General features: G+C 43.2%; 1 long non-coding RNA gene across 1 annotated transcript in view; it reads right to left on the bottom strand.

Moving 5' to 3' along the window:
* LOC136580895 (uncharacterized) overlaps positions 1–25,110 on the bottom strand; it is a 261,801-nt gene extending 236,691 nt beyond the window's left edge. The window contains exon 1 of the long non-coding RNA XR_010787025.1: positions 25,058–25,110. This is a non-coding gene — a long non-coding RNA (uncharacterized lncRNA). The remainder of the gene's footprint in view (positions 1–25,057) is intronic.
* Positions 25,111–25,537: the final 427 nt, after the last annotated feature.

Raw genomic sequence — 25,537 nt, 5'->3', positions numbered from 1 at the left:
ATCAATTGCTGGAGGGCTGCAGGTCAGACAGCATTCATTGACTTCAATGGAAGCCGTCTTCTCTGAATCCGCGCGAAAATAGAACATGCAGCGATTTTTTTTCTGTGAGCGGAAATCGCAATTGCTGTCTGCTTATGTGAGTGGACATGCAAATGTTTTATTCTAGCTAATGGATGCAGAATGCTGCGGATCTTTTGCGTGAGTGACGAGCGCGGATTCCGCAATCCAAATCTGGTCGCGTGCAGCTGGCCTTAACAGATCATGTTTTCACAGATGATACTGATGTTTTCATAAGCAATTACCCACACAGCTGCCCTGCAGTTTTCTTTCTCCTCTGCATCTAGAGAGAGGAAAGTTTGTAAGTAGAGATGAGCGAGTATACTCGCTAAGGCACATTACTCGAGCGAGTAGTGCCTTAGCCGAGTATCTCCCCGCTCGTCTCTAAAGATTCGGGGGCCGGTGGGGGGCGGGGAGCGGCGGGGGAGAGCGGGGAGGAACGGAGGGGAGATCTCTCTCCCCCTCTCTCCCCCCCGCTCCCCGCCGCAACTCACCTGTCACCCGCGCCGGCCCCGAATCTTTAGAGACGAGCGGGGAGATACTCGGCTAAGACACTACTCGCTCGAGTAATGTGCCTTAGCGAGTATACTCGCTCATCTCTAGTAATAATCAGTAATGAGTTAGAATAATGAAGATGTGGATGTATCAATGCAACAATCATAGTTTGGGCTTTAGGTCCTGGACATGTTTTTGCAATACAAGAGGCATGAGCAAGTGAATAAATATATGGGGTGTAGAGGACAGATTGCAGTCGAATCTTATCCCAAGATAGCAGATTAGCTGTCCAGGATTTACAGCAATGCCACTACTGTAATGGAAGCAGCAGGCTTTGGTAAACTAGTAGATGGTGGAAAGATAAGAAGTTCCGTTTTTGAAAGATTCAGTTTTAGGAGTTGACATGATATTAACCCCTTAATGACACGGCCTATTTTGGCGTTGAAGACCAAACGATTTTTGGTATTTTTTCATCACCATTTTTCAAAAGCCATAACTTCTTTATTTTTTCATCAACGCGGCCATATAAGGGCTTGTTTTTTGTGTGGCGAACTGTAGATTTTATTGGTACCATTTTTGCATACATAGACTATATTGTAAAACTTTTATAATTTTTTTTAACATCATAGGGAAAAAAAACGCATCAATTCTGCCATAGATTTTTTTTTTTTTAAAGCGTTAATTATTTTTTGCGAGACGAGCTGTAGTTTTTATTGGTACCATTTTAGGGTACATACATTTTTTTATCACTTTTATTGCATTTTTTGGGAGGCAAAACGCCAAAACATTTGCATTTTGCCAACGTTTTAAAGCGTTTTTTAAAAACGCTTTTTGCCGCGCAGGATACAAAGCATGTTCAATTTATTGTAAGTGTCATTTTGGACGCGTCGATACCAAATATGTGGGATTTTTTAAAATTCTAATATGAGAAAAAGCATAAAAAAAGGTTTTTTTAAACTTTTTTTTAACATTCTTATTTTTTGTACTTTATTTTTCTCTTCTTTTTGCACCATCTGTGTCCCTCTGGGGTACTTACACTGTAGGACTGAAGATCGCTACGATAAGGCATGGCCGGACTTCTCTCCTGCCATGCCTTATCGCTTACTATAGCGACCTTAGGCAATGGCAATACAGGACGCCGGTATCTGGCAGCCTGTTGCCATAGTAACCAGCTGGGCTCTCGCGATTATATGCTCCCTCTGTGAACTCTTTCCTGCTGCGATCGCGGCAGGGAAGGGGTTAACAGCAGGTGGGCGCATCTCCGATGACCCCTGCTGTCGCAGCGGAAGGCCGGCTGTCACTAGTGACAGCTGGCTCCCGCTGCGGGATAGCGCGAGATCTGCTATGATCTCGCACTATCCCTATGACGTAAGGGTACGTCATTTTGCAGGAAGTACCCCGCTCCCATGACGTAAGGAGGGAAGGAGTTAAAGACCTGCGACATTTATTATTGGGTCATCATGACTTCACATACTCTTATATTTATGCTTTATAGTTCAAAGTAAAATATGTCTATTTTTCGTACCTACATAATAGTGACCTACTGTAAGTGAAGAATGTCATTACACCACCACGTCCGCCAGCTACACCAACAGGGTTCTGTCCTGAGCCTGTGAGTCCCCGAGGCGTGGGAACCGAATAGCTATTGCATTCCCTGTATTCACATTCCATTGTATATATTTGCCCAAGTTGTATTTCTTGCTGAGGTATGTAAAAAAAACCTGTCAAGACGTCTCATGATGTAACTGTGGAGGAAAACGGCCTCTAGACATTCAAATCTCAGTATTACATACTTTAGAAATGTCAGACTGGGAAATCCCTTCAAAAAGAAATACTTGAGCAGTGGGTCACAACAAAAATGGGAGTTTTCCCTTCCGATGGGTGTGGCCCACAGAATGGAGCGTGGCTAAATATATTCCGCCTTATGTATTAATATGAAATCCTTATATTGTTATCAGACCCCATAAATATATACAGAGCCCAGATCACCGATATCAATTTCAGATATTTGGATCTGAGTCTACTGTGGGCTGAACATCAGCAGATAGAAAGTACACCTATTCTCCATTGTTCAGTCTGTTCCCTATTGTCACATTGACGACAGTACTAGCATGTCTCTGCCACTATATTCGCAAGATGGACCCCTATTTTCGTACTGGGTTAGACATATAAATCCCATGCAAAATAACTCATGATCAGTGTTCCTGGTATAATTATTATAGCCTCTATTCCCTATCATGCCATAATTATTACAACGTACGCACTATATAAATACAGTCTTACTGGAGGATACATAATGACTAGTAATTATTAGGAAATTATATACTACCAGTGTTTCTGCTGGCACAATGTGCCACACAGCTCTGCTACATGCAAGTCACACCCACACAGCTCTGCTACATGCACGTCACACACACACAGCTCTGCTACATGTACATCTCATAAAGCTCTGCTACATACATTCTTCATACAACAGGGATGAACAGCAGCACAGCAGAGTCCTGCACACACTGATCACCCTCTGGTCATGTGATCCTGGACTGCTTTCACACAAGCGACTGATCACATGACAGTGACATCCTGGCAGGTCTTGTAAGAATACAGATACTGTAGGTGTTCTTTAGTATTCCATCCTCTACAAACCCCCGTGGCGTCAGTTGCTATGGAATGCTAATGAACACCTAGCTGGACAGCAGCCGTGTGCTTACAGGACCTTTGATGATGTCCCCATCATGTGACCAGGGGTGGAGCATGTAACTCATTCACTCTTGCTATGCCCCTGATCATCTGGAGTAATTGAGCTACATGCTCTGCCCCTGATCACATGACAGTGACATCATTAAATGGTATCTACAAGCTGGCTGGGCAGCAACCCAACAGTCATATAACTCATTTGGTCTGTAGCTCCATTCCGGAGGTGGTTGCCACTGCTGTTTTCAGTCTGTGACCCGAGACCTCTTCCCCTGGCATCTGCATTCTTGCACGCAGACACTGGATGGAGAGGTCAGGGGGTTTACAGTAGTGATGACCTCCAGATTGGAAGCAGATTGCACTGACCATAGTGCAGTGGCCCGGTTTGGTACTGTAAGCACAGCACAATCTGCTTCCCGCACTGTCTGTAGTAACAGGGGTGCCAGGAATCAGCTGATTGATAGGGATCCTGAGTAGTGGACCCCCGCTGATCATCTATTGATGACCTGTCCTGAGGATAGGTCATCAATAGAAAAAAATCCCAAAAGTCTCGGACAACCCCTTTAAAAACTACATAAAAAATATTTTAAAAATCCAAACTTTTTTTTAATAACTTTATATTTTTCACTTCCTCAAGAATCTATGGTCCTAATAATAAACTATGAAGACCCTGTATATTAGTAATCCTATGTTTGAATTCTTGCACGTTGCAGATATGATGTTTCTGAATGGTTGTTCTGGATTATGGTCTCTTATGGTCCAACATGACTTGTGTAAAAATCTACAAACATTGGAATCAATTACAAATATGATTTTTCTCAGAGTCTCTGGCAATGCAGTGCAGCCAATTCATATACAGTAAAGTGAGTGTCACTGAGTAAATGACTTGAAAATTAACATCCGATTAGGAAAAAGTAAAAGTATGCTAAACGGTTATTTAAATTAAGGTATTTTGACCAAAAATAGTCTGTTTACTTTATACATTTTCTATAATTTCTAAAGATATCTCTCACTTAATGGACCCCATGGAATTTACAGGATTGTAGGCCTGCCATCGGAAGAATAAAAGCATGGTAAATTGAGTTGATTTGCCTGTGAAAGGAATAGTTCCATTATTCATGTCAGGGTCCTGTCACATCAAATTGAAGGAATGAAGAAAACCCTTTTTTATCAACATTTAGAACCAAGAAGAACTGGCTATTCACCAACTGAATTTAAATTGGGAGAAAGTCAGAGTGAAAGCAGAAGTTCTTTTCCCTAAGAAGGTTAATGTTGATTGATTTAACTTTGGCAGAAACTCTTGTAATGAAATCCATGGTGGAACGTATATAAGTATGAAGTATTATGTATATATATATATATATATATATATATATATATATATATATATATATATATGGGCACTTGAATAGAACAGGGTCGAATTATTTAGAATCGACTGATGCGTGTCTCCTTCTGACCGCTGAGCCTTACTTCTATAGCGTCCTAGGTTCTAACAAGTGGTTAACAGGTTTAATCAAGAAAAGAACTGTATGTGAAAGATGATCCAAAAAATGACTATTATTGTGCAAAAATTGTTATAAAATTTATATACCTGTTTTATTACTGCTATTGGATCTCAGTACTTCGAGAAAACAGTTTGTGTTCCAAATGATCTGAGGAAAAAAAGGCCCACATGGAGAAGAGAAGGTACTGTAGCTAAAATAAATGCTGCCCTCCCTCTTGATGTGGCATATGCACTTACCCTCTCCTCTCTCATCCTTTGGACTGAATAGTGAATTCCTGCCTTCTAAAGGCCCATTTACACACAATATTGCTCAAAATTCGTTCAAATGATGTCTCATAAGCGTTAATCCTTGCGTGTAAATGCTACAGCCGTTAGCTTTTTGGCCGAATGATGATTTTTAGTTCAGCATAAAACCCATCATTCAGTCGGCCAGCTGATAGCAGAGACCGCACAATGTGATTCTCCATGGGAGCACTGATAACATTGTTTTCAGCTGCTGTCTCATGGGAGAACAATAGAGCTGTATGCTAATAACAGACCACTAGCTGTTATCTGCATACAGCGAAGGGAGCTTCATTTTTCATACAAATGAAGCTAATAAGCTACTAATAATCATTAGTGCCCATTAGTAGTTTATGCAAAATGATTGCTCAAGCTGTCATTCAAGCTATCTTTTGGGCGGTCATCTTTGCGTGTTAATGGGGCTTAACTCTATCCACCACAAACTCTGAAATCAAATAAGCCATATCAGTTGCTGTCATGTTAAGCAAATCCTGCAGTCCTGCTAATTTGGCCAAGGTAGAAAGGCAAAGAATAGAGATGAGCGAGCGTACTCGGTAAGGACAGATACTCGAGTGAGTATCGTCCTTACCGAGTACCTGCCTGCTCGCCTGCAAAGATTCGGGTTCCGGTGGGGGTGAGCGCAGTGTTGCGGGAGTGAGCAGGAGGGAGCGGGGGGAAGAGAGAGAGAGATATCTCCCTCCCGTTCTCCCCCGCTCTCCCCTGCCGCTCCCCACACCGCACCAGCACCCGAATCTTTGCGGGCGAGCAGGCAGGTACTCGGTAAGGACGATACTCGCTCGAGTATCTGTCCTTACCGAGTACGCTCGCTCATCTCCAGCAAGGAACCAAGTTTCAATATGTATGGACCAGGGGCGTAACTATAGGGGATGCAGGGGATGCGGTTGCATCTGGGCCCAGGAACCTTAGGGGACCCATAAGGCTTCTCTTCTCTATAAAGGGAGCCCAGTACTATGAATAAAGCAATATATTTGGGGGCCCTGTTGCAGATTTTGCATTGGGGCCCGGAAGCTTCAAGTTACGCCTCCGGTATGGACTTGAGGGTTAATTAAAAAAAAAGATATGTTACTTGGTGTATGTGGCTATTTGGCACTGTGCCTCATGACCTCCTGATTGGGTCACTTCCTGAGTCTAGTACCCGCCTCTCTTAAAGTCACAGTTACCAACATGTTCCAATGAACATAAATCATTTAATATAAACCGCAGCCCCTTTACATTCATGTTTCTATAGTTAAGCCTTATCTTTATCACTTGTAGTGTTATTTCATGCTTTTAATGCCTTTACAGTTTAGTGAAAGATACTTTATGTAAGGAAGCATATCTGCTCATCTGGGTGGGGCAAGCCAGCCGCCCTAAGTACTCAGAAGCCCACAACACTGAAGCATAAAGCGTCTGCTGAGTCATACAGTTTACTCTTCTTGCTGATTCCAGAAAAAGAATTTGCAGATGGTTGAAGCGTCCACAGAATGTTCTATGACTGATGCAAGACTTGCACTTTCATGGCAATTCTTTCTGATCATCAGCAAATGACACAATTGTGTTTCTGCGGTGATTCAATGCTAGGGCATGCAAAGCAATGCATTATTATAGCAGCTGCACAGGTGGGCACAAAGTCACGTCATCTTTTGTACTATAAGTAAAGGGGCGTTCTGCTATTTGTAAAAGTAAAGAAAGTGTTAAAATAAAGAAAAAAGGTGCCATGCATACCACTGGTTCAGCACTGTTCTCCTTGCTGGCCTTTCTTTACATGACTATAGCAGTGACACACCAATATACACTTACAGCTGCTGCAGCCACTCTGTGTATATACTTTTCTGTAAAAAGAAGCATGTGACAAATGTTAATTCCTAGTATATTCCAAACTATATACAGTCTTATATATTGTGCCTGCCAGTTGGGCTTTGACCTGCTATACAAGTCCACTGCAAGTCCATTCAACTAACTGTAGGTTTATTACTAGAGATGAGCGAGCGTACTCGGTTCGGGTGTTTTTGCACTCGAGCACCACTTTTTCTGAGTAACTGACTACTCGGATGAAAAGATTCAGGGGGCGCCGGGGGGTGGCGTGGTGGACCGGGGGGTAGCAGTGGGGAGTGGGGGGTGGAGAGAGAGAGAGAACTCCCCCCTGTTCCCCACTGCTACCCCCCGCTCCACCACGCCGCCCCCCAAATCTTTTCGTCCGAGTAGTCAGTTACTCGGAAAAAGCGGTGCTCGAGTGCAAAAACACCCGAACCGAGTATGCTCGCTCATCTCTATTTATTACTCATGCCCTACCTACCACAACAGCGCCCCCCAACAAACAAAAATATATTTTTACAATATATCTGAGTTTCATCGGTTGAAACATGTAGCTGAAAACATTTTATTAAAATTTTAAATCAAGCAGTAAATCGTAAAGAATAACCATAAAGACTTAGTTTCCAGATGTTCTGAATACCCCTTTATATGCACATATGCATAATGATCCACAATTCTATAAATGGCTCTGCAGAGTATTGATGTAGGAGACCTTACGTTTATAAAGGCCCATTTTCACTGCACATACTCACTTCCATGCTGCTGCACAGAAGCGAGTATTGCTGGCTCTCTAACAGAGTGGCCAGCAGGGGATCTGGGCGGCTGGCTGGAGGAGATTTCACTCCTCCCTCTCTCCCGCCCCTCTCCATTCACTTAACACAGCGGCCGATCAGTACTGAATGGCTGGTGTTTAGACTGAATGCTCATCATTTTATGACCAATCAGAGGCAGCTCTCAGCTGTCATTCAATAGCTGAGAGCTGCCTCTGATTGGTCACAGTGCTCAGCCAATCAGAGGCAGACCATTCAGCAGGCGGGGGTTTTAAATCCCAGCCCGCTGAATACTCCTCAGAGCAGTGCAGGAGAAGTGCCAGCTGGATGTGGCTGAGCCCCGGCAGCTGAAGAAAGGTGAGTATTTTTATTTATTTTTTAATCACCATTTTTTCTTGTTTTTCAGGGAAGGGCTTATATTTAAAGTGTTTCCCTTATAAACAATTACTGGGTGCCGTCAGCTTGATCCGCTACTGCAACTGTCATCTGTGACAGCAGCGGTAGGGAATTCTTTATTCCCCGCAGGGATAAAGAATTCCTTTACTGCATCTGTCACAGATGTGGCAGGTGCAGCAGGGAATTCTTTTTCCACGCTGGGATGAAGTAAACATCTGCCGTATGCGACAGATATGTTCTTCATCCTAGAGGGGACTCGGCAGTGGTGGACAGGTAAGCTTTTTTTTTTTTTTACACTACAATTGTTGTTTTTCAGGGAAGGGCTTATATTTAAAGCTCTTTCCTGAAAAACAATTATGGAATGACGGCAGACCATTGTCTTCAATTCTTCAATTGAGCCACCGGCAGCAGCCGCGACTCCATTGAAGACAATGCGTGCATTCCCTATTGTGCACATATGTCCTATCTTTACAAACACGCACCTGTAAAACACAGACATGTGAACACACCATAGGGAATGCATTGCTTGTAATAGACACGTGTTTTTGTGCACGTGTATGCACGCACAAAAACATGCTCGTCTGAAGCCACCCTAAAATCCGGAGCGCTGATCGTTCAGTGTAAACAGCAGCCATCCAGTATTGAACAGCTGCTGTGTTAAGTGGATGGAGAAGGGTGGGGGAGAGCAAGGAGTGAAATCTCCTCTATCGGCCCGGCTCCATGCTGTCCGCTCTGTCATAGAGCCAGCGATGCTCGCTCCTGTGCAACAGCATGGGAGTGAGTATGTGCGGGGATGAGTGTTGGGCATTGTTCGGCCAACATTCGTCCAGTGTAAATGGGCCTTTACTGCATACACCCATAGGCGTTGTATAATCCACCCATAATGGGATTGATAAAAAGAGGTCACATAAATAACATTTACATCTGTGACTGCAGCATAATTGCAGGATATTGGGTTAAACTTCATACACACTTTTTTCAACCCTACCATTCTTGCACCATGTAGTAAAAATGTATTCCTTCTGTAATAAAATATCTTGCTGTTGTTCAGAAATTAATGTTATACTTTCTAGTCCAGTTTTCCAACTCATCCATGTGCAGAACTGACAGCCATGACCAGTGGGCCGCTTTCCCTACACAATGTGCCTACAGCTTCTATTCTACTCCACACAAGCTACTGAAAGTCTATAAAGTCAAAGGTTGAGAAATTGTTCTTACATTGATAAGGAAATAGAAGCAGATTCAGTAAAGTGCCCATAGGAGCTTCTTTAGAAAAGTCAAAGTAGGACTGTAGGACTACATATGGTTTGAATAACTGAAAAACAAAAGGTCCCCCATGTTAAACCAGGACTACACAAAACCGAAAAAACAAGCAAAGTATTGGACACCAATAATCGAAATCTATAAAGAGGTAGACAATAGAGATGAGCGAGTATACTCGCTAAGGCACATTACTCGAGCGAGTAGTGCCTTAGCCGAGTATCTCCCCGGTCGTCTCTAAAGATTCGCGGGTCGGCGTGGGTGACAGGTTGACCGGTGAGTTGCGGTGGGGAGCGGGGTATAGCGGGGGGGGAGAAAGAGATCTCCCCTCCGTTCCTCCCTGCTCTCCCCCGCCGCTCCCCGCCCCCCGCCGGCCCCCCGAATCTTTAGAGACGAGCAGGAAGATACTTGGCTAAGGCACTACTCGCTCGAGTAATGTGCCTTAGCGAGTATACTCGCTCATCTCTAGTAGACAATATATGTGAATATTATTACCGGAAGTTTGCATCAATTAAATTTGGACCTTTACTGAAATATTCCATTAGTAATGATGAGTCAACTTTTGAAAACTTTGGTTCAGACGGTTCAATGAACTTTTGCAAAAAGTTTGGTTTGGTCTGAATTAGTTCGAACTGAACTGGAAGTTTACCAAACCCCCTAAAACTAGAGTATAGCATTGTCTAAGAGCCACAAATGCCTTGTTTAACACTCAGGGAGTATTATACAGGGCCTTTATGGCTGTGAGCCAGTACTATACACCATTGTTTAAGAACAGGAATTGGTAGCCGTTCTTATTTTAGGAGGCAGAGAAATAGGCATAACTTGGAAACGGTGGATGAAGAGATATCTCAAAACTTGAGGTAACAGAGCTGAAATACATGTACTGTAGCTATTTAATAGTGAGCTTTTGACTGCAGAACCTTCTAAGTTCTGTGTAAGTTCCATGTCCTCTAGACTCCGGGACTAATTCATATATTTTAACTCTGTTATCTTAGGAATGTGTGGGCTTACTTTAACATTTTTCTGCTCTCCGTCTCTCTGGGAGTCAGACTGATCTTCCGCTCGCTGGCCACATTGAATTGCATGATTTCAACTCATCCATCAGATTTGAAAATGATCTTCTAATTGATGAGGGTGTTTAACAGTTAATTGAACATTTTCATTGTGGAATTTCATTGTTCTTTGGGAAGAAATACTGTGCCAAGCAACAGGCACAAAGACGCCAACAGCATGCGGATGCTCAGTTAGAATGAGCCTCTAACACAAAATCCTATACATGAAATGACCTTTCTATTCAGTGTAAAATCAATCCCGTAATATGTTGGGTTTAAAGACCGCATTGCATATGTTTTCATGCTAATTATATTAAAACAATTGCTTCTAATTATATTAGGATCAGCTGCATAACATAATTAACTGTATTTTGCTGGGATTACTAGGGGCACTGAACTGTAGAGGAGGGGGGTATCCATACAGCCACGCACAAAGCGTTCTTCTTCTCTTCTTCTTCATAGACATAAGGAACAGTTCAAGGAACTGCAATAGTCAACATGAAAAAAAAGGCTGTTTTGATTTTAAAGATTTACACATGTACATGGCCAATAATAATAAAAAAAGTGCATTAACTGAGACTAATTAATAGATCTAGACTAATTAAGAAATCTAAGTACTATTATACGTATCCATGGATAACCAAGACAATTGGAGATTTTCCATTACGTAGGACTTGAAAGCTGGCCATGCATATATTTTGATCAAAGTGGTTTGAACTTATCAATCTTGGCAAGATTGACCAACCATCTAATGTGCATAGGACCTTCCGAATATATGGCTAAATGTCATGGGAAAAAAATGATTGGGTGTGTTGGACTTCAATACCCTCAATTTTTTGTTCCCGTGAGACTCCTCTCCCTCTCTTGAAAAAAATATGCACTTTTTTTTTAATCAGTCCCTTTGCAGAGAAATGTAGCAGTACCCTCCCTGAGGGTGCATTCACACGAACGTATATCGGCTCGGTTTTCACGCTGAGCCGATATACTTCGTCCTCGTGTGCAGGGGGGGATGGAAGAGCCAGGAGCAGGAACTGAGCTCCCGCCCCCTCTCCGCCCCTCTGCACTATTTGCAATGGGGAGAGGGGGGACAGGGGTGGGGCTAATTCTCAGAACTTAGCCCCGCCCCTGCCCCACCTCCTCTCATTGCAAATAGTGCAGAGGGGCGGAGAGGAGGCAGAGAGGGGGCGGGAGCTCAGTTCCTGCTCCTGGCTCTTCCATCCCCCCCCCCCCTGCAGATGAGGACGACGTATATCGGCTCGGCGTGAAAACCGAGCCGATATACGTTCGTGTGAATGCACCCTTAGGCACACTTGTTAAGTTTCTCAAGACTTCTTAGAGAATGGTGCTAAAAGAAGGTGCAAGCCTTGCACTGAAATATGTTGCATCTATTTCTGAACTTGCCTGATGATACAAATTTGGGTCTTCCCGACTGGTGTCTACAGCGTCCGTTTTGAATGAATGGATATTGACATCTGATGAGCTATCCGGATGTAGAGCGGTTAAGCGAGTTTCACTACCCCCTCCCCAAGGAGTAGGTTTGGATTTTAATCATCTCATTCACTCCAGTTTTATTTTTATTACACCTATACCTTTGATTTCTTGGATTTATCCATTTTTTCTTTTTTCTGTACTATCACTATGACCGAGGCCATTTAGGATCTTTGAGGAGTACACCGAGCGCCCTCTCTTTGCGGATGTCTATCAGCTGGAAAGGATATCCAATCTGGAACCTGATTCTTAATTCAAGGCTATCCAGGACCATAGGTGTGACAGCTTGTTTTCATTGGGCATTGCAGTCACACGGCGTGAGTCCACTTCTTTTTAGTCTGCTGTCTCTGGATATTGCATTCCTTCTTCTACCAAGAACGGGGCATTGCTGCATCTGCAATACTTTGCCATCTGGGGACATGCACTTATAATGTCCTTTATATAGACATGTGAAGCTTTTCCACATTTCTGGACTTGAGTATAATAAATAACTGAAAAACATAAATTAATACTTCTTTTGATGATTCAACAAGACATATTTTCTCAACATTCATTAACCTAAACCTACTTTTTTCATCCAATGTGTTCTTAAAAATCCTCATGGTGGCATCTCTGAGCCTAATTGTTCCTTATGACATCATGTCATTACTATAGACCGCTATGACATATTCCACCTTATCTGTCTATGAATACATATCAACCTGTTTTAGTAAAAAAATAAGATTTAAATATAGTTTCTTAATGATCTAAGAAACCTGAGCAATCTGAAAGATCAAAGTTGAATTAAAAATTTTGAAACAATGTTTAAGAGAAACATGACATCAGCCTGTAGTATCTTACATTGGTGCTCCCTGTAGAATTGGATAGCGTTACATGACTGTGTTAAGATAAACCAGGGAAAGTGGAATGTACCACATAACAATACTCAGGGTCGTATAGTGTGAAGAATGAGGCATTAGAGTTTGATAGGAACATGAAAACCACACTAACATCTGCTGTGACTGCAGACAACAGTATCACTAAGAATTAACCTTCTGAACTCCTTAATCATTAACCTCAGGAGAGAGGATGTAGACAACAGGAGGCTATTTGTCAGTGGTCCCTTGGAGGGATGAGATGAGCAATATTTTTTTTTACTGAGAACAGCGTGAGAAGATCTTCCTCATACTAAACAAGTTAATATATCGTATGTGACAGGATGCACAACAATGTCAATGAGGACCCGATACCTCAAAACATCCTGTTGTGGAGGCTGTGGAGTTGTATCATTCTGTCAAGAATAAGACTACACAAGACAAATTATTTTAACTGCCTATATACATGGTCTCAAACTGAAAGAAGACATGTTTTAAGCCAAATGGAATCATTTTTAGACTTGATTGTCCATCGTGCAAAGTCTTATTACTCTTCTGGTAAACATCTCAGTGGTCCTTCTAGCCTGTTTCCTGAAGACACCATCATCTTCTGCGTGAAGTGGCGTCATGATCTACATAGTAATCTGTTTAAAGAAATACACATTTTGTTGGGCGCCATAATTAGTGATGAGCAAACTTTTCAAAAGTTTGGTACAACTGGTTTGGCAAATTTGGACAAAAGTTTGGTTTGGTTAAAATTAGTTTGAATGGAAGAGGAAGAGGATGATGAATAATTTGGTCAAGACAAACCACCTGAGATTTGGGTTTGTGTCAAACTGAACTATTAGCAAAGTGCGACCCGAAACAGGGTTCAGCTATTTTGGTTCCCTCAACGCTAATCGTAATATCTGTAATAGGAAATACTTTCACTAATGACCCTACCATGCTAACCATGATGACTACAGGCTCATTGAAAGGTCTTTGGTTTTGGACCTTAGCTTTTGGTAGGATATTTCTTATAGCTGAATATTCAACAGACTGTTAATGGGTCAGATTTACTAATTTGAGTAAAATACAGGGTGTAACTTGCTTGATGGGGAAGGAATTATTCAGAAAATTGGTGTGGTTTGAATGCGACAATGTGAAATTGCACCAAAATTTTGACTCAAAGTCATCCAATAGGTTGTATAAATTTAGACAAACAGGGACACTTACTTATAGCTGTATGCCAAAACTCTGGCATAGAAAAGTCATAAATAGAGATGAGCGAGTATACTCGCTAAGGCTAACTACTCGAGCGAGTAGTGCCTTAGCCGAGTATCCTCCCGCTCGTCTGTAAAGATTCGGGTGCCAGCGCGGGTGTCAGGTGAGTTGCAGCGGTGAGCAGAGGGGAGCGGGAGGGAGAGAGAGATCTCCCCTCCGTTCCTCCCCGCTTTCCCCCGCCCACCGCCGGCCCCTGAATCTTTAGAGACGAGCGGGAGGATACTCGGTTAAGGCACTACTCGCTCGAGTAGTTAGCCTTAGGCCTCAGTCACACGGGCGTTTTTTTTGCGCGATTTGCACATGCGCATGCGTCCGGCGATTTTATAAAACCATTGCTTTGCAATGGTATCGGACACATGAGCGCTTTTTATGCGCTCGTCCGATAAATTATAGAACAGAAATCGCAGATCGCACCTATCTGCGATCTGCGATTCCTGTTCTCTTCTCTATATGCGCTCAACGGGGCCGGCGGCAGCAGCCGACCCCATTGAGGACATACAGTAGACAAATCATTCTCCTCTGCCACAGCTGTGGCAGAGAAGAATGATGTTTGCCCATTGAATTCAATGGAGCGGCAATACAGCCGACTCCATTGAAAGCAATGGGCTGCCGGCATCCGCACGATGAATTTTCGGGAAGGGCTTAAAAATATAAGCCCTTCCCAGAAATTCATCCAGAAATGTGTAAAAACAAAAAAAATATATATACTCACCTGGTCCCGGCAGCCGGAGTTCAGCCGCGGCCGGCCGGTAGTTCTCCTGAACTGCTGTGAGTAGTATTTAATATTTCTGCTTGCAGAAAAAGTGCAGTAAAATACACCGATACGAGCACAAAAATGTATTGCTCATAGTGCACAAAAGTTGGGCTAAGGCATACCCAATTGAGCTAACGTTTGTGTGAAACTGGCTTAAGGCTGGGTTCGCATTCATTAGTATTGTCTGGCCAGTGGTTGGTTTCACGTCGGAGACGTAAATAACTGGTGCAATTTCGGTAGACGTTTTGGACCAGTTCAGCATCCATAGCTGGATATAAAACTCTGCATGAAACATTTTTGTATCTGGTGCACGGGGACATTTGGCCTCAACACTGATGCCCCGGACATCTGCAATTGTCCTACAGAAAATGCTAAGATCAGTTCTGGCATCAGTTTCCCTCCAGCATTTCACTCTAGCACTGGAGGATAAAAAGCCAGATGGCTGGTTAGATTGGAAGCTGCCCTTAATATTACTACATTTGTACCAATACTACATATATAGAATGTTGTCATTATTACAAATTTTCTGTCCAAACTAACAATTTTGTATCAATGAGCAAAGGTGACGATGTGTGACCAAAAGGCCAACAGACAACTTCTGAATTAACAGAAGTTTATCAGCCTGAAGGGTAGTCAGGGCGGTGGGTTCAATGAGCTGTGAAACGCCCCTGTGTGCTGGCTCTATACTAGACTGCAATAAAATACGCTTCTGAGAGCACAATGTTGGGGGAACGGGAATGTCATATTCCTGTCTAGAGGCTTATTGAGAAATCAGTGGGTTCTATTCTTCGTGTTTAGCGCCCGTATATGTTACACATGCAAAAACATGCGCAAATGCAGTTGTGTGAAAAAGCCCTAAGACTGGCTTCACATGAGCATACAGGTTTTTTTTCTCCTTGGGCTGTTCAAACTCTGGGCCATAGCGCAGGAGTTTGGAAAAAAAACAGCAAGAAGATAGGTCCTTCCCTGTCTTTCCCGCTGGTAATATTAAATACGTGCGGGCAAAATAAGACAAGTCCTATCTTTTCTCGGGTGAGAATCCTGCTGGTGAAAATGAAACCATTGATTATCACGTCCGCATAACGGGACAAATACACGCTCATGTGTTTAAGACCTAGGGGGCCTAAATGCGGAGAATAGAACCCATTCATTTCAACAGGTTCATTCACACTTCTTTTTTTGTGCCCGTGTGAACGAGTGATGCCTGTGCACATACACTCAGTATTTGCACAGGCAGTGTGCAAAATACATTCGTTCACTGCACAAACAATTGCGCAGGAGTGAGCATATTGTGATATCTGCTCATTAGAGATGAGCGAGCACCCAAATGCTCGGGTCCGCGTTATTTGAGTCGAGCTTTTCGTAAAATTTGAGAGCTCTACTCGAGTAACGAACCCAATTGACTACAATGGGAGACTCGAGCATTTTTTGTATGTGGGACGCCAGGTGCCGACCTTTTCTCTCTCTCTCTCTCTCTCTCTCTCTCTCTCTCTCTCTCCCTCTCTCTCTCCCTCTCCCTCTCCCTTCCTCCCTCTCTCTCTCTCTCTTTCTTTCTCTATCTCTCCCCCAGCCCAAAAATTTGTCATTGACGCGTGCGCTGCGTCGCGGTGGGGAGGGGCCAAAACAGGCACATCACAGCGGGGAGGAACCGAAAACTGGGGCGGGGTCGAACACGGTACGCTAATACTCGGCAGAGTATGTTCGCTCAACTCTAATGCTCATCTGTTTAAGCCCTCAATATGCATGCATCATGTGTAGTCACTACATGTTTCCACAATACCTTCAGTGGGCTATTTGGTCCATAATATGAACCAAAATAGGATGTGATGATTTTTCTTCACAAGCGTAAATACGTTAGTGAAAAACGCAGGTCTGAGAACCCCAAATGCAAATCAATTGGGCTACAGCATGTAATATGCCCATATAAGCCCCAAGGGTGGCTGCAGATGACCGTATGTGCAAATATGCTCGCCACAGGCCCAGAGGGTCACTTTAATGTGCAATGTGCCTTTAAGGCAATAATACTGTGTAGCAGTGGGCACACACGTTGGTCGAGGTCAGGTGTCATCTGTGCAGAATCTGTGGCGTTGTAATGTTGCACCACATGGGTTGTGCCCTAGGAAGCGCCAGGTTATAAATAGGAGGAGCTCAGAGGGTCTTATGGTCGGTCAGAGAGTCTGTTGGGCACAGTGCAGTAGTGCCATCAGGAACCTGTCAGTTGGTAGTTAGCAGCAAGAACTTGTAGAATGCAGTTAAGTAGGAACAAAAGTGGCAGCATAGTACATCTGATAATGTGCACAGAGCCAGGGGTTCTGTAAGATTGGTAAAGGGGAATTTGAGGGGGAATTAAGCTTTGACAAAAAGTGTACCCCTTAAACTCTTGCTTATAGGCTGTCTCTGGGGCTTGGGCTTCTTAAGACTAGGTTTTATTCATTCTGACAAGTTTATGGACAATTCTTGAAACAAAATATTATGAGCAGTTTTGTCCAGTGAAAATACAAAATATGGAATGTTCTCTTGGGCCAAAATTGATATAATTTTGTTCTGTTAAAAGAGTTGTCTGGGACTTTTACTACCGATTATATATCCTCACGATAGGTCATAAATAGTTGGAGGTCTGGCGCTTGGGTTCCGAATGCAACAGGAGCTGTACCTGCAGTACCAACCCAGGCAGCTGCAAAGTTAACAGCTTTATCTGGTTCCAACACTCTCCATGTTAACGGTGGCCCAGTGAACAGCTGATCGACGGGGATTGCAAGTGTCAGTCCCCACTGATCAACTATTGATAACCTCTCCTGAAAATAAGTCATCAGTAGTAGAAGTCCTGGACAACTTCTTCAATTTTGTGCAGAGAAAGTGCAAACTGATCGTGGTTGATGTTTTTAGTTCAGACTTACGAATATTCTGCCTGCCCAGATATCTGGATACACATTTTTTAAGTTGCACATAGGCTCTGGGAGTGTTTAAGGCCAATCAGCCACATTGATGAGATCTGTCAGATAATTGGTTATATAACCTAAACTTTCAACACTACAGTAATGTCATGGTGAGGCTGTCGGACGGTCGTGGGTCCAGGTTGGTGTTGCAGTGTAGTCCTCAGCCAACGTAATGCACTGTGTCGGCACATGTTCACTTTCGATTAGCACTGGTCAGTGGGCAGTTAACTAATTTTTGCTGCTAAGTAATTAATTGACTAGTTGAGGTAGTTGGCTGCTCCGCCAGTCAGTCAGTATTGTTTGGCGATTTAGACCAGCTCTTCCAAACAGAGGGTGCTGGTTATACTTTATGTTTGGAGGTTGTGTCTTGTCGATGGCTCCTGAGTTGGAGCTGCATCTCTGTAAAGATAAGTCTACTTTTGTTCTTCTTCTTTATCTGAGATGTTTGTACATCTTATTTCCTGCATTAGTGGTTCTATATATTACAGTGCCATCTTATTTTGCTACTATTCCCTCACCATCTAGGGAAAGTCAGGGTCACCCCGGGTTCCGGATGTGGGGCTACCCTCATCAGGACCATTGCTCGTCTTATAGGTAGGGTCTTCTCGTATTAGTAGAGTTATGGCTAGACTCCTTGTTTTCGCTTTTGGTGTTTCCTTCTTAAATTTGCATTATCCATGTTTTTATTTTGTATGTGTATGTACGCGTCCAGTTTTGACCCAACCTATGACATGCCGGTTGGACCTAACAATTATTTACCATACAACACTCAGATATATTCTCTGATTTTAACCATATAATTAACGGTGGTTTCCAAGGGTTAGGTTATAAATTCTGATTATCTTGGAAGAAAAGATTGTGCAAGAATTAGTCTATAACTAGCATTCACTAAAGAGGGCCAGTAATGTGCAGTCTGATATGGAGAACCTGAAAAGAGAGCATAGTATAATTACTGTTTCTTCTACGTTTTGCGGATATGGTCACATTGAAACCATTTTACTGACTACATCAAACATCCAAGCCTTGTGTATCAATGCAATAAAAAGATAATAAAGAGCCTGACGACACATCCTCCCTAGTGGTACAACTCAATTGTCATGCTCGAAAAGGAATTTCCTAAAAGCCTCAATTCACCTACACTTGTCACTGGGAATACAACATGATATTATCAGTCTTGACAAATAGTTTGGTAAGGAAATTCATCATCAGCAGACAGTGCTTAGGAATGTCACAGTGTGTAGTCAACCTGTTAATGGAATGTAGAAAGGAAGCTGTCTGCAACCGAAGAGCACATAGAAGATACGGAAACCAAAACTGGGATCTAAATCATCAAAAGTGAACACATATACACAGTAGGATGTATGATTATCACCACAGCTACATCATCATCACTTCTGTTCTAAATAACTCCGCAGACCACAACTCATGTATCTTGGCCAAAATCCAACCAATGCCTTGCATTTATTATCTATCATTCACATGCAGTGTGGCATTAAGACTCCAGGGGGAGCCCAGGGTGGCAGTATCAATGTGGTTCACTGATGGAAATGCAGGGCAACCCGCCGAATTATCAAGGCGTCATTAATAGGTTGCTGGTCTGCATGGTGAACTACATATATCAGAATGGTCTGGCACTTTGTATCCACTATGTGTTGGAGTAAATGCCAAGCATCCACCCCCCTCTATATCAAGAGGCAGTGCGAGTGGCTGTCTCATCGGTGTCCTGCACAGGTGTAATTCACTCCTCCATTTGGTAGGCAGCTACCTGCATGGTAAGAGGATGCATCTATATGCACTCCTCACTTAGTAAGTAACAACCATTTTCTGTGATTGCAGACCACAACTGAGTTCAATGCTGCACAACTCAACTTAATAGTCCCACGAATCTGAAGCCCCCTAGACCTCAATGCATAATCTTTTCCAAGCCCCTAGTAACCATGTACCTTTTATAATACTGCTGTCTTCTCAGGTGACTTCTGAGTCTCCTCAGACACCAAAGTTTAGGGGCAACTTCTACCTGTGCACCTCCTATAGCTATGAACCTAAGTGAAGATGGGATGGAAGAATGGATCCAGCCATAAGCTTGAGCTATACAGACATAAGCTAGTTTGTTAAATAGTAAAATCCAAAATAAGTGGGTTACTGTAAAGACCATGTCCACCATTTAACATTATATTTTAGGTCCATACTTCTGTGCGGATTGATTTTTGAATACATCCTCGTGCTGGTGGGAACTCCATTTCTCTGATTCAGTGATAACATGTTATGTTTTAAATCTATGTCCATGCAGGGGAATTGGAGCTCTGTATCACGAAAACTAAATGAAAAAATGAATCAGTACAAAGTTAAAGTATACCTCCAGTTATAGAAAACCTTCGACATGTCATATTGATATGTCAGAAGTTTTGATTGATGAAGGTCTGGATGCTGAGAATCCCATCAATCACTGAAATGAATGGGAAGAAGTGCTATGGCTCGCAAGTTGTTTCGGATTCTGCTTGGCTGATCCTTGGAGAAGCATGGTTAGTGGTTTAGGGTACTTAGAAAGAATATCAGTCCATACACCACTTGGCTTTCATGTCCAAGGACAGCTGAACAGAACTGTAACAACCAGAGGGACACAGTACGCCCTTCATTTCACTGATTTACAGAAGTCTCAACACCTGGACCAAAGCCAATCAAAACTTCTGACAAACTACTACAACTCATCAAAAGTCTTTTGAAGCTAAAAGTATACTCTAATTTCTAGCCACACTATCTAGATTAACCTATTAAGGATCAAGTGCTGTAAAAATATGGCACTTGGGTCTGGGCTTTATTCCCTCGTCATTGTAAATTTATGCTTCGGGTTTAAGGCTCCTGCAATCTAATAGGAGTATTTTAGGTGTTCAGCTCTCAAAGACTGCTGAGGACCCAGAGGAGAAGAGAGAAACACTTCTGCCTTCTCTTTTCCACCCTATGTAATGCTTAATAAGTGTCAAGTAGACAATAGAGTAAGTGGCAGTCCCATCTTCTCTATAGGACCCGGCGATCATGTGACCACTAGAGACCCCCGATGTAGCAAAGCTGCTGGATCTTACGAGACCCCAGCCCAGCTCTGCCAGTGACTAATGTCACTATAGGGGGATGTTTTACCCCTGTAACTAGGGCTCCTATGGATGCCCAATTAGAGTAGGAAACTGAGAAATGAAAAAAAAGGACATTGTGAATGTCCCACAGAGGTCTTATATGACATCATGGAGGACATATGCAGAGATATTAAAAAAAAAACAGGTGCAGATTTGGGGATTTAGAAGCAAACTACAAAAGACAGCTATATAATCTGCACATCACTGAAAAGAGGAAGGTTCAAAGTTTTTATGACTTGCCAGTAAGCTCCATTTTCTGTCACGCTGCAATGCTGTTGTTTATAGTTCATCTGAAGATGGCAATACCAGAGGAGAAATCATTTTGTGTGCTTGAGTTTGCTAAGTGTGAATCCATTGTTCAAGTGCAACGTGAATTCTGGCATTAATTCCAAAAACAGCCACCGCATCACAAGCGAATTTACGAGTGGCACAGAAAATTGGTTGAATTTGGTTGTATGCGCAAACAGAAAAGCGCTGGTCACCCATGCATGTCTCATGAAAATGCGCTATAATGTGGCAGAAAATTATACTGGTATGTCATAAAAAACGTTGAACCTTCCTCTTTTCAGTAACGCATGGATTGTGTACCTGTCTTTTGTAGTTTGTTATTAAATAAAATAAATCTTGTTATTTCTATAGCGCCAACTTATTCTGCACCGCTTTCAGAGCTCAGTCATGTGGGCGTTTGTAAGCCCGATTTGCAGGTGCGCTTGCGACCCGCACCTATATATACCCAATGCTTTGCAATGGGAGCGGTCACATGTCCATTTTTTAAGCGGATGGACCGAAAATTATATGTCACAACGATTCAAAGAACGCATGTAACTGTGTTCTGCGCAAATCGTTGTTCTTGTATATGTGCTCAATGGGGCCAGCGGCAGCAGCGCCGGCCCCATTGAGAACATATACTAAAGATTGTTCTCCTCTGCCACAGCTGTGACAGCTGTGGCAGAGGAGAACGATGTTCTCCCATTGAATTCAATGGAGCCGGCAATACAGCCGGCTCCATTGAAAGCAATGGGCTGCCAGCAAACGCTGTATTAATTTTTAGGGAAGGGCTTCAAACATAAGTCCTTCCCTGAAAAGCATCCTAAAAAGGTGTAAAAAATAAAATTATATACCCACCTTTTTGCAGCTGCTGGAGATCAGCCGCATCCAGCCGGTGCTTCTCCTGAACTGCTTTCTGTAGTATTCAGCAGATGGGGATTTAAAATCCCCGCCTGCTGAATGGGCTGCCTCTGATTGGTCCCAGCCCTCAGCCAATCAGAGGCAGCTCTCATTTACCCATTCATGAATTTATGAATGGATGAGTGAGTGCTGCCTCTGATTGGCTGAGAACTGTGACCAGACAGAGGCAGCCCTCAGCTATTGAATGACATTTCTTCTGCTTTAACCCCTTGAGTGGCAGGTTTCCTACCACCCTGTCGTGCCCACCAGGGCAGGTTTTTTAAAATGGTCTAATCATTGAATTTCAACTAGTTTTGCAGTTGCGTCTCAAGAGCCATAACCTTTTCATTTTTCCATTGACATGGCCATATAAGGGCTTGTTTTTTGCGGGACAAGTTGTGATTTTTTAAACAGGGGGGAGGAAAAAAAGAAATGGGGAAAAAAGAAAAAAGGGGCCATGTCATTAAGGGGTTAAATAATGTATTAACTTTCTTCTCTGGGTCATTACGACGCACACGGATACCACATGTGTGATTGTATTTTTGATTTTTTACAAAGTAAAGGGAGACAAGTGTTTTTTTAATTTTTTTAATAATTTTTTTACTTTTTTTTTTTTTAATTTTTTTTTTTTCTTGTCCCTTTAGGGGACTTCCACGGGGACCCATCAGGACCCCTGATCACATTCCAGGGGTCCGATGGTGACAGCCCTTTACATGCTGCAGTGACAGCCCTTTACATGCTGCAGTCACATAGACTGCAGCATGTAAAGGGTTAACACAGCAGAGATCGGAGGTTTTCTCTGATCTCTGCTGTTAGAGCTAGTACCTAGCTGTCCTCTGACAGCTAACAACCAGCTCTCCCTGCCACAGAGACCATCGGCTTGCTTCTGACAAGCCGATGGTCTCTATGGCAACCTGTAAACAAAGCAGGACATTGCCGACATGTCGGCAATATCTTCTGCTGGTTTTTCAAAGCCCTTGCTTTGTTCTCTGTGGGTCTGTGCAGGCAGAGCACACTGTCACAGCTTGTGGCATTGTGCTCTGCAGCTCCCATAGTGATACATAGCCCGGAAATCTTCCGGGCTATGTCACTATGAGCAGTGGAGCTCGTCACGGAACTTTTCCGGGCGTGCCACTCAAGGGGTTAACACTCTGCGCCACACAGGGCTAAAATCCCAAATTTGGTCATTCTTTTTAAATAACCTTCTTATATATACCAAAAATAAGTAAAAATATGACAGAATAAATTACAAATATATGTAAAAATAGACTCACCGTCACACCAACCTAAACAATTGCCACAGCCACCCTGTAATCTGAGACTATACAAATTTTATAGCAAAAAATCTGAAACAAAATGGGCATCCCATTCCTGTTTTATTTTAGCGTAAATATGCAAATTTAAAAAAAATCAGAAAATATGAATTAAAAAATACCTTTCTGTACACATTACCTCTAAGGGCTTAGTCAGACGGGCGTTTTTTCGCGCGATTTGCGCATGCGCATGCGTCCGGCGATTTTATAAAACCATTGCTTTGCAATGGTATCGGACACATGAGCGCTTTTTATGCGCTCGTCCGATAAATTATAGAACAGAAATCGCAGATCGCACCTATCTGCGATCTGCGATTCCTGTTCTCTTCTCTATATGCGCTCAATGGGGCCGGCGGCAGCAGCACCGACCCCATTGAGAACATATAGTAGAGAAATCAATGGGTGAGTGAGTGCTGCCTCTGATTGGCTCAGCGCTGAGCCAATCAGAGGCAGCACTCACTCACCCATTCATGAATTCATGAATGGGTGTGACTGAGAGCTGCCTCTGATTGGTCAGGCTGTGACCAATCAGAGGCAGTTCATTCAGCAGGTGGGGATTTTAAATCCCCGGCTGCTGAATACTAGAGAGAGCAGTTCAGGAGAACTGCCGGCGGCCGCGGTTAAACTCCGTCTGCCGGGACAAGGTGAGTATATATATTTTTTTATTTTTACACATTTCTGGATGAATTGCAGGGAAGGGCTTATATATTTAAGCCCTTCCCGACAATTCATCGTGAGATCGCCCCGCAGCGCATTGCTTTCAATGGAGCCGGCTGTATTGCCGGCTCCATTGAATTCAATGCGCTGGACAGCTCCGGCCTGTTTCTATTGAAACGCGGCTAGGAGCAGTTTTTTTCGGGCGATTTTTCGGCCCGGTCATGCGATTTGCGGATGCGCATCCGTCATGCGATCCGCAAATCGCGGGAAAAAACGCCCGTGTGACTAAGGCCTAATAGAGCAAAAAAATGTAAAGCATTCAGTGCTAAAAGGTATCAAAAAAACAACAGTATATGTCATGAAAAGAAAACGCAGCAAAAAATAATTTTAGCAACTCAAGAAGAAAGAAAAAAAGGGTCATAAAACCACCACATATGTAAAATCAGTATAAAGGGTCTGGTCCTTTGGGACTGAAACACTCCTTAAGGAGTTAAAAAATCAAAATGACGTTAAAAGATAGACATTCACTTTAAGCTGGGACTTGCGACAACCAAAATAAATTTGCCAATGGTGTTTTTTTAAGTGCCTTGTCTAGTAGAGCTTCGGATTTGGGGATTTCAGTACTTAAAAACATCATTAAAGGGGTTGTCCTGCGAAAGCAAGTGGGTCTATACACGTCTGTATGGCCATATTAATGCACTTTGTAATGTACATTGTGCATTAATTATGAGCCATACAGAAGTTATCAGAAGTTTTTCACTTACCTGCTCCGTTGCTGGCGTCCTCGTTTCCATGGAGCCGTCTAATTTTCAGCGTCTAATCGCCGGATTAGACGCGCTTGCGCAGTCCGGTCTTCTTGTTTTCTCAATAGGGCCGCTCGTGCCGGAGACCAGCTCCTGGTAGCTCTGCCCCGTCACGTGCTGATTCCAGCCAATCAGGAGGCTGGAATCGGCAATGGACCGCACAGAAGCCCTGCGGTCCACCGAGGGAGAAGATCCCGGCGGCCATCTTCAGCAGGTAAGTAAGAAGTCACCGGAGCGCGGGGATTCAGGTAAGCGCTGTGCGGTGTTCTTTTTTAACCCCTGCATCGGGGTTGTCTCGCGCCGAACGGGGGGGGGGGGGGGGGGTTGAAAAAAAAAAAAACCGTTTCGGCGCGGGACAACCCCTTTAACCCTTCCAATCCAATTTGTATCCTGGTTTTCCTAGGGGGCTTACTCTTTTTCTGCCATTATACAACAGCACTATCTGCTGGCTAGAGCCAGTACTGCATGAGGTAATACGTTGGATAGGCTCCGACAGCAGAGAGGCTGGCAATAAACAGTAAGAGAACCTTGACAGATGTCTTCCAACATCAAAGCTGTACAGCCTTAAATCATAATATCTTCAGAGGTCAGACAGTGCATTGGAAAGGGTTAATACAAATTCCAAGTGGGGATCATACAAGCTGTTCTGCAAATGACGTGCCTATGTAATGCTTCATGTTTGTTGGAACTTCACAACACTTTCTCATATGTCTCCCTCAACTGATTATGGTGGGGAGCAGGGATCCCGGAAGCATCAATCCCAGTGATCCGCACCTTGAGAAATGTCCTGGTAGGATATTAGGTGGCTTCTGGGTATTATTTCACATTGGGGTCACACATTGCACAGTG

This window comes from Eleutherodactylus coqui, chromosome 10, assembly GCF_035609145.1.
Source record: "Eleutherodactylus coqui strain aEleCoq1 chromosome 10, aEleCoq1.hap1, whole genome shotgun sequence".
In the NCBI taxonomy this organism is placed as follows: domain Eukaryota; kingdom Metazoa; phylum Chordata; class Amphibia; order Anura; family Eleutherodactylidae; genus Eleutherodactylus; species Eleutherodactylus coqui.
Note: the sequence above shows the minus strand (reverse complement) of the source record. Positions and strands in the feature narration are given on the sequence as shown.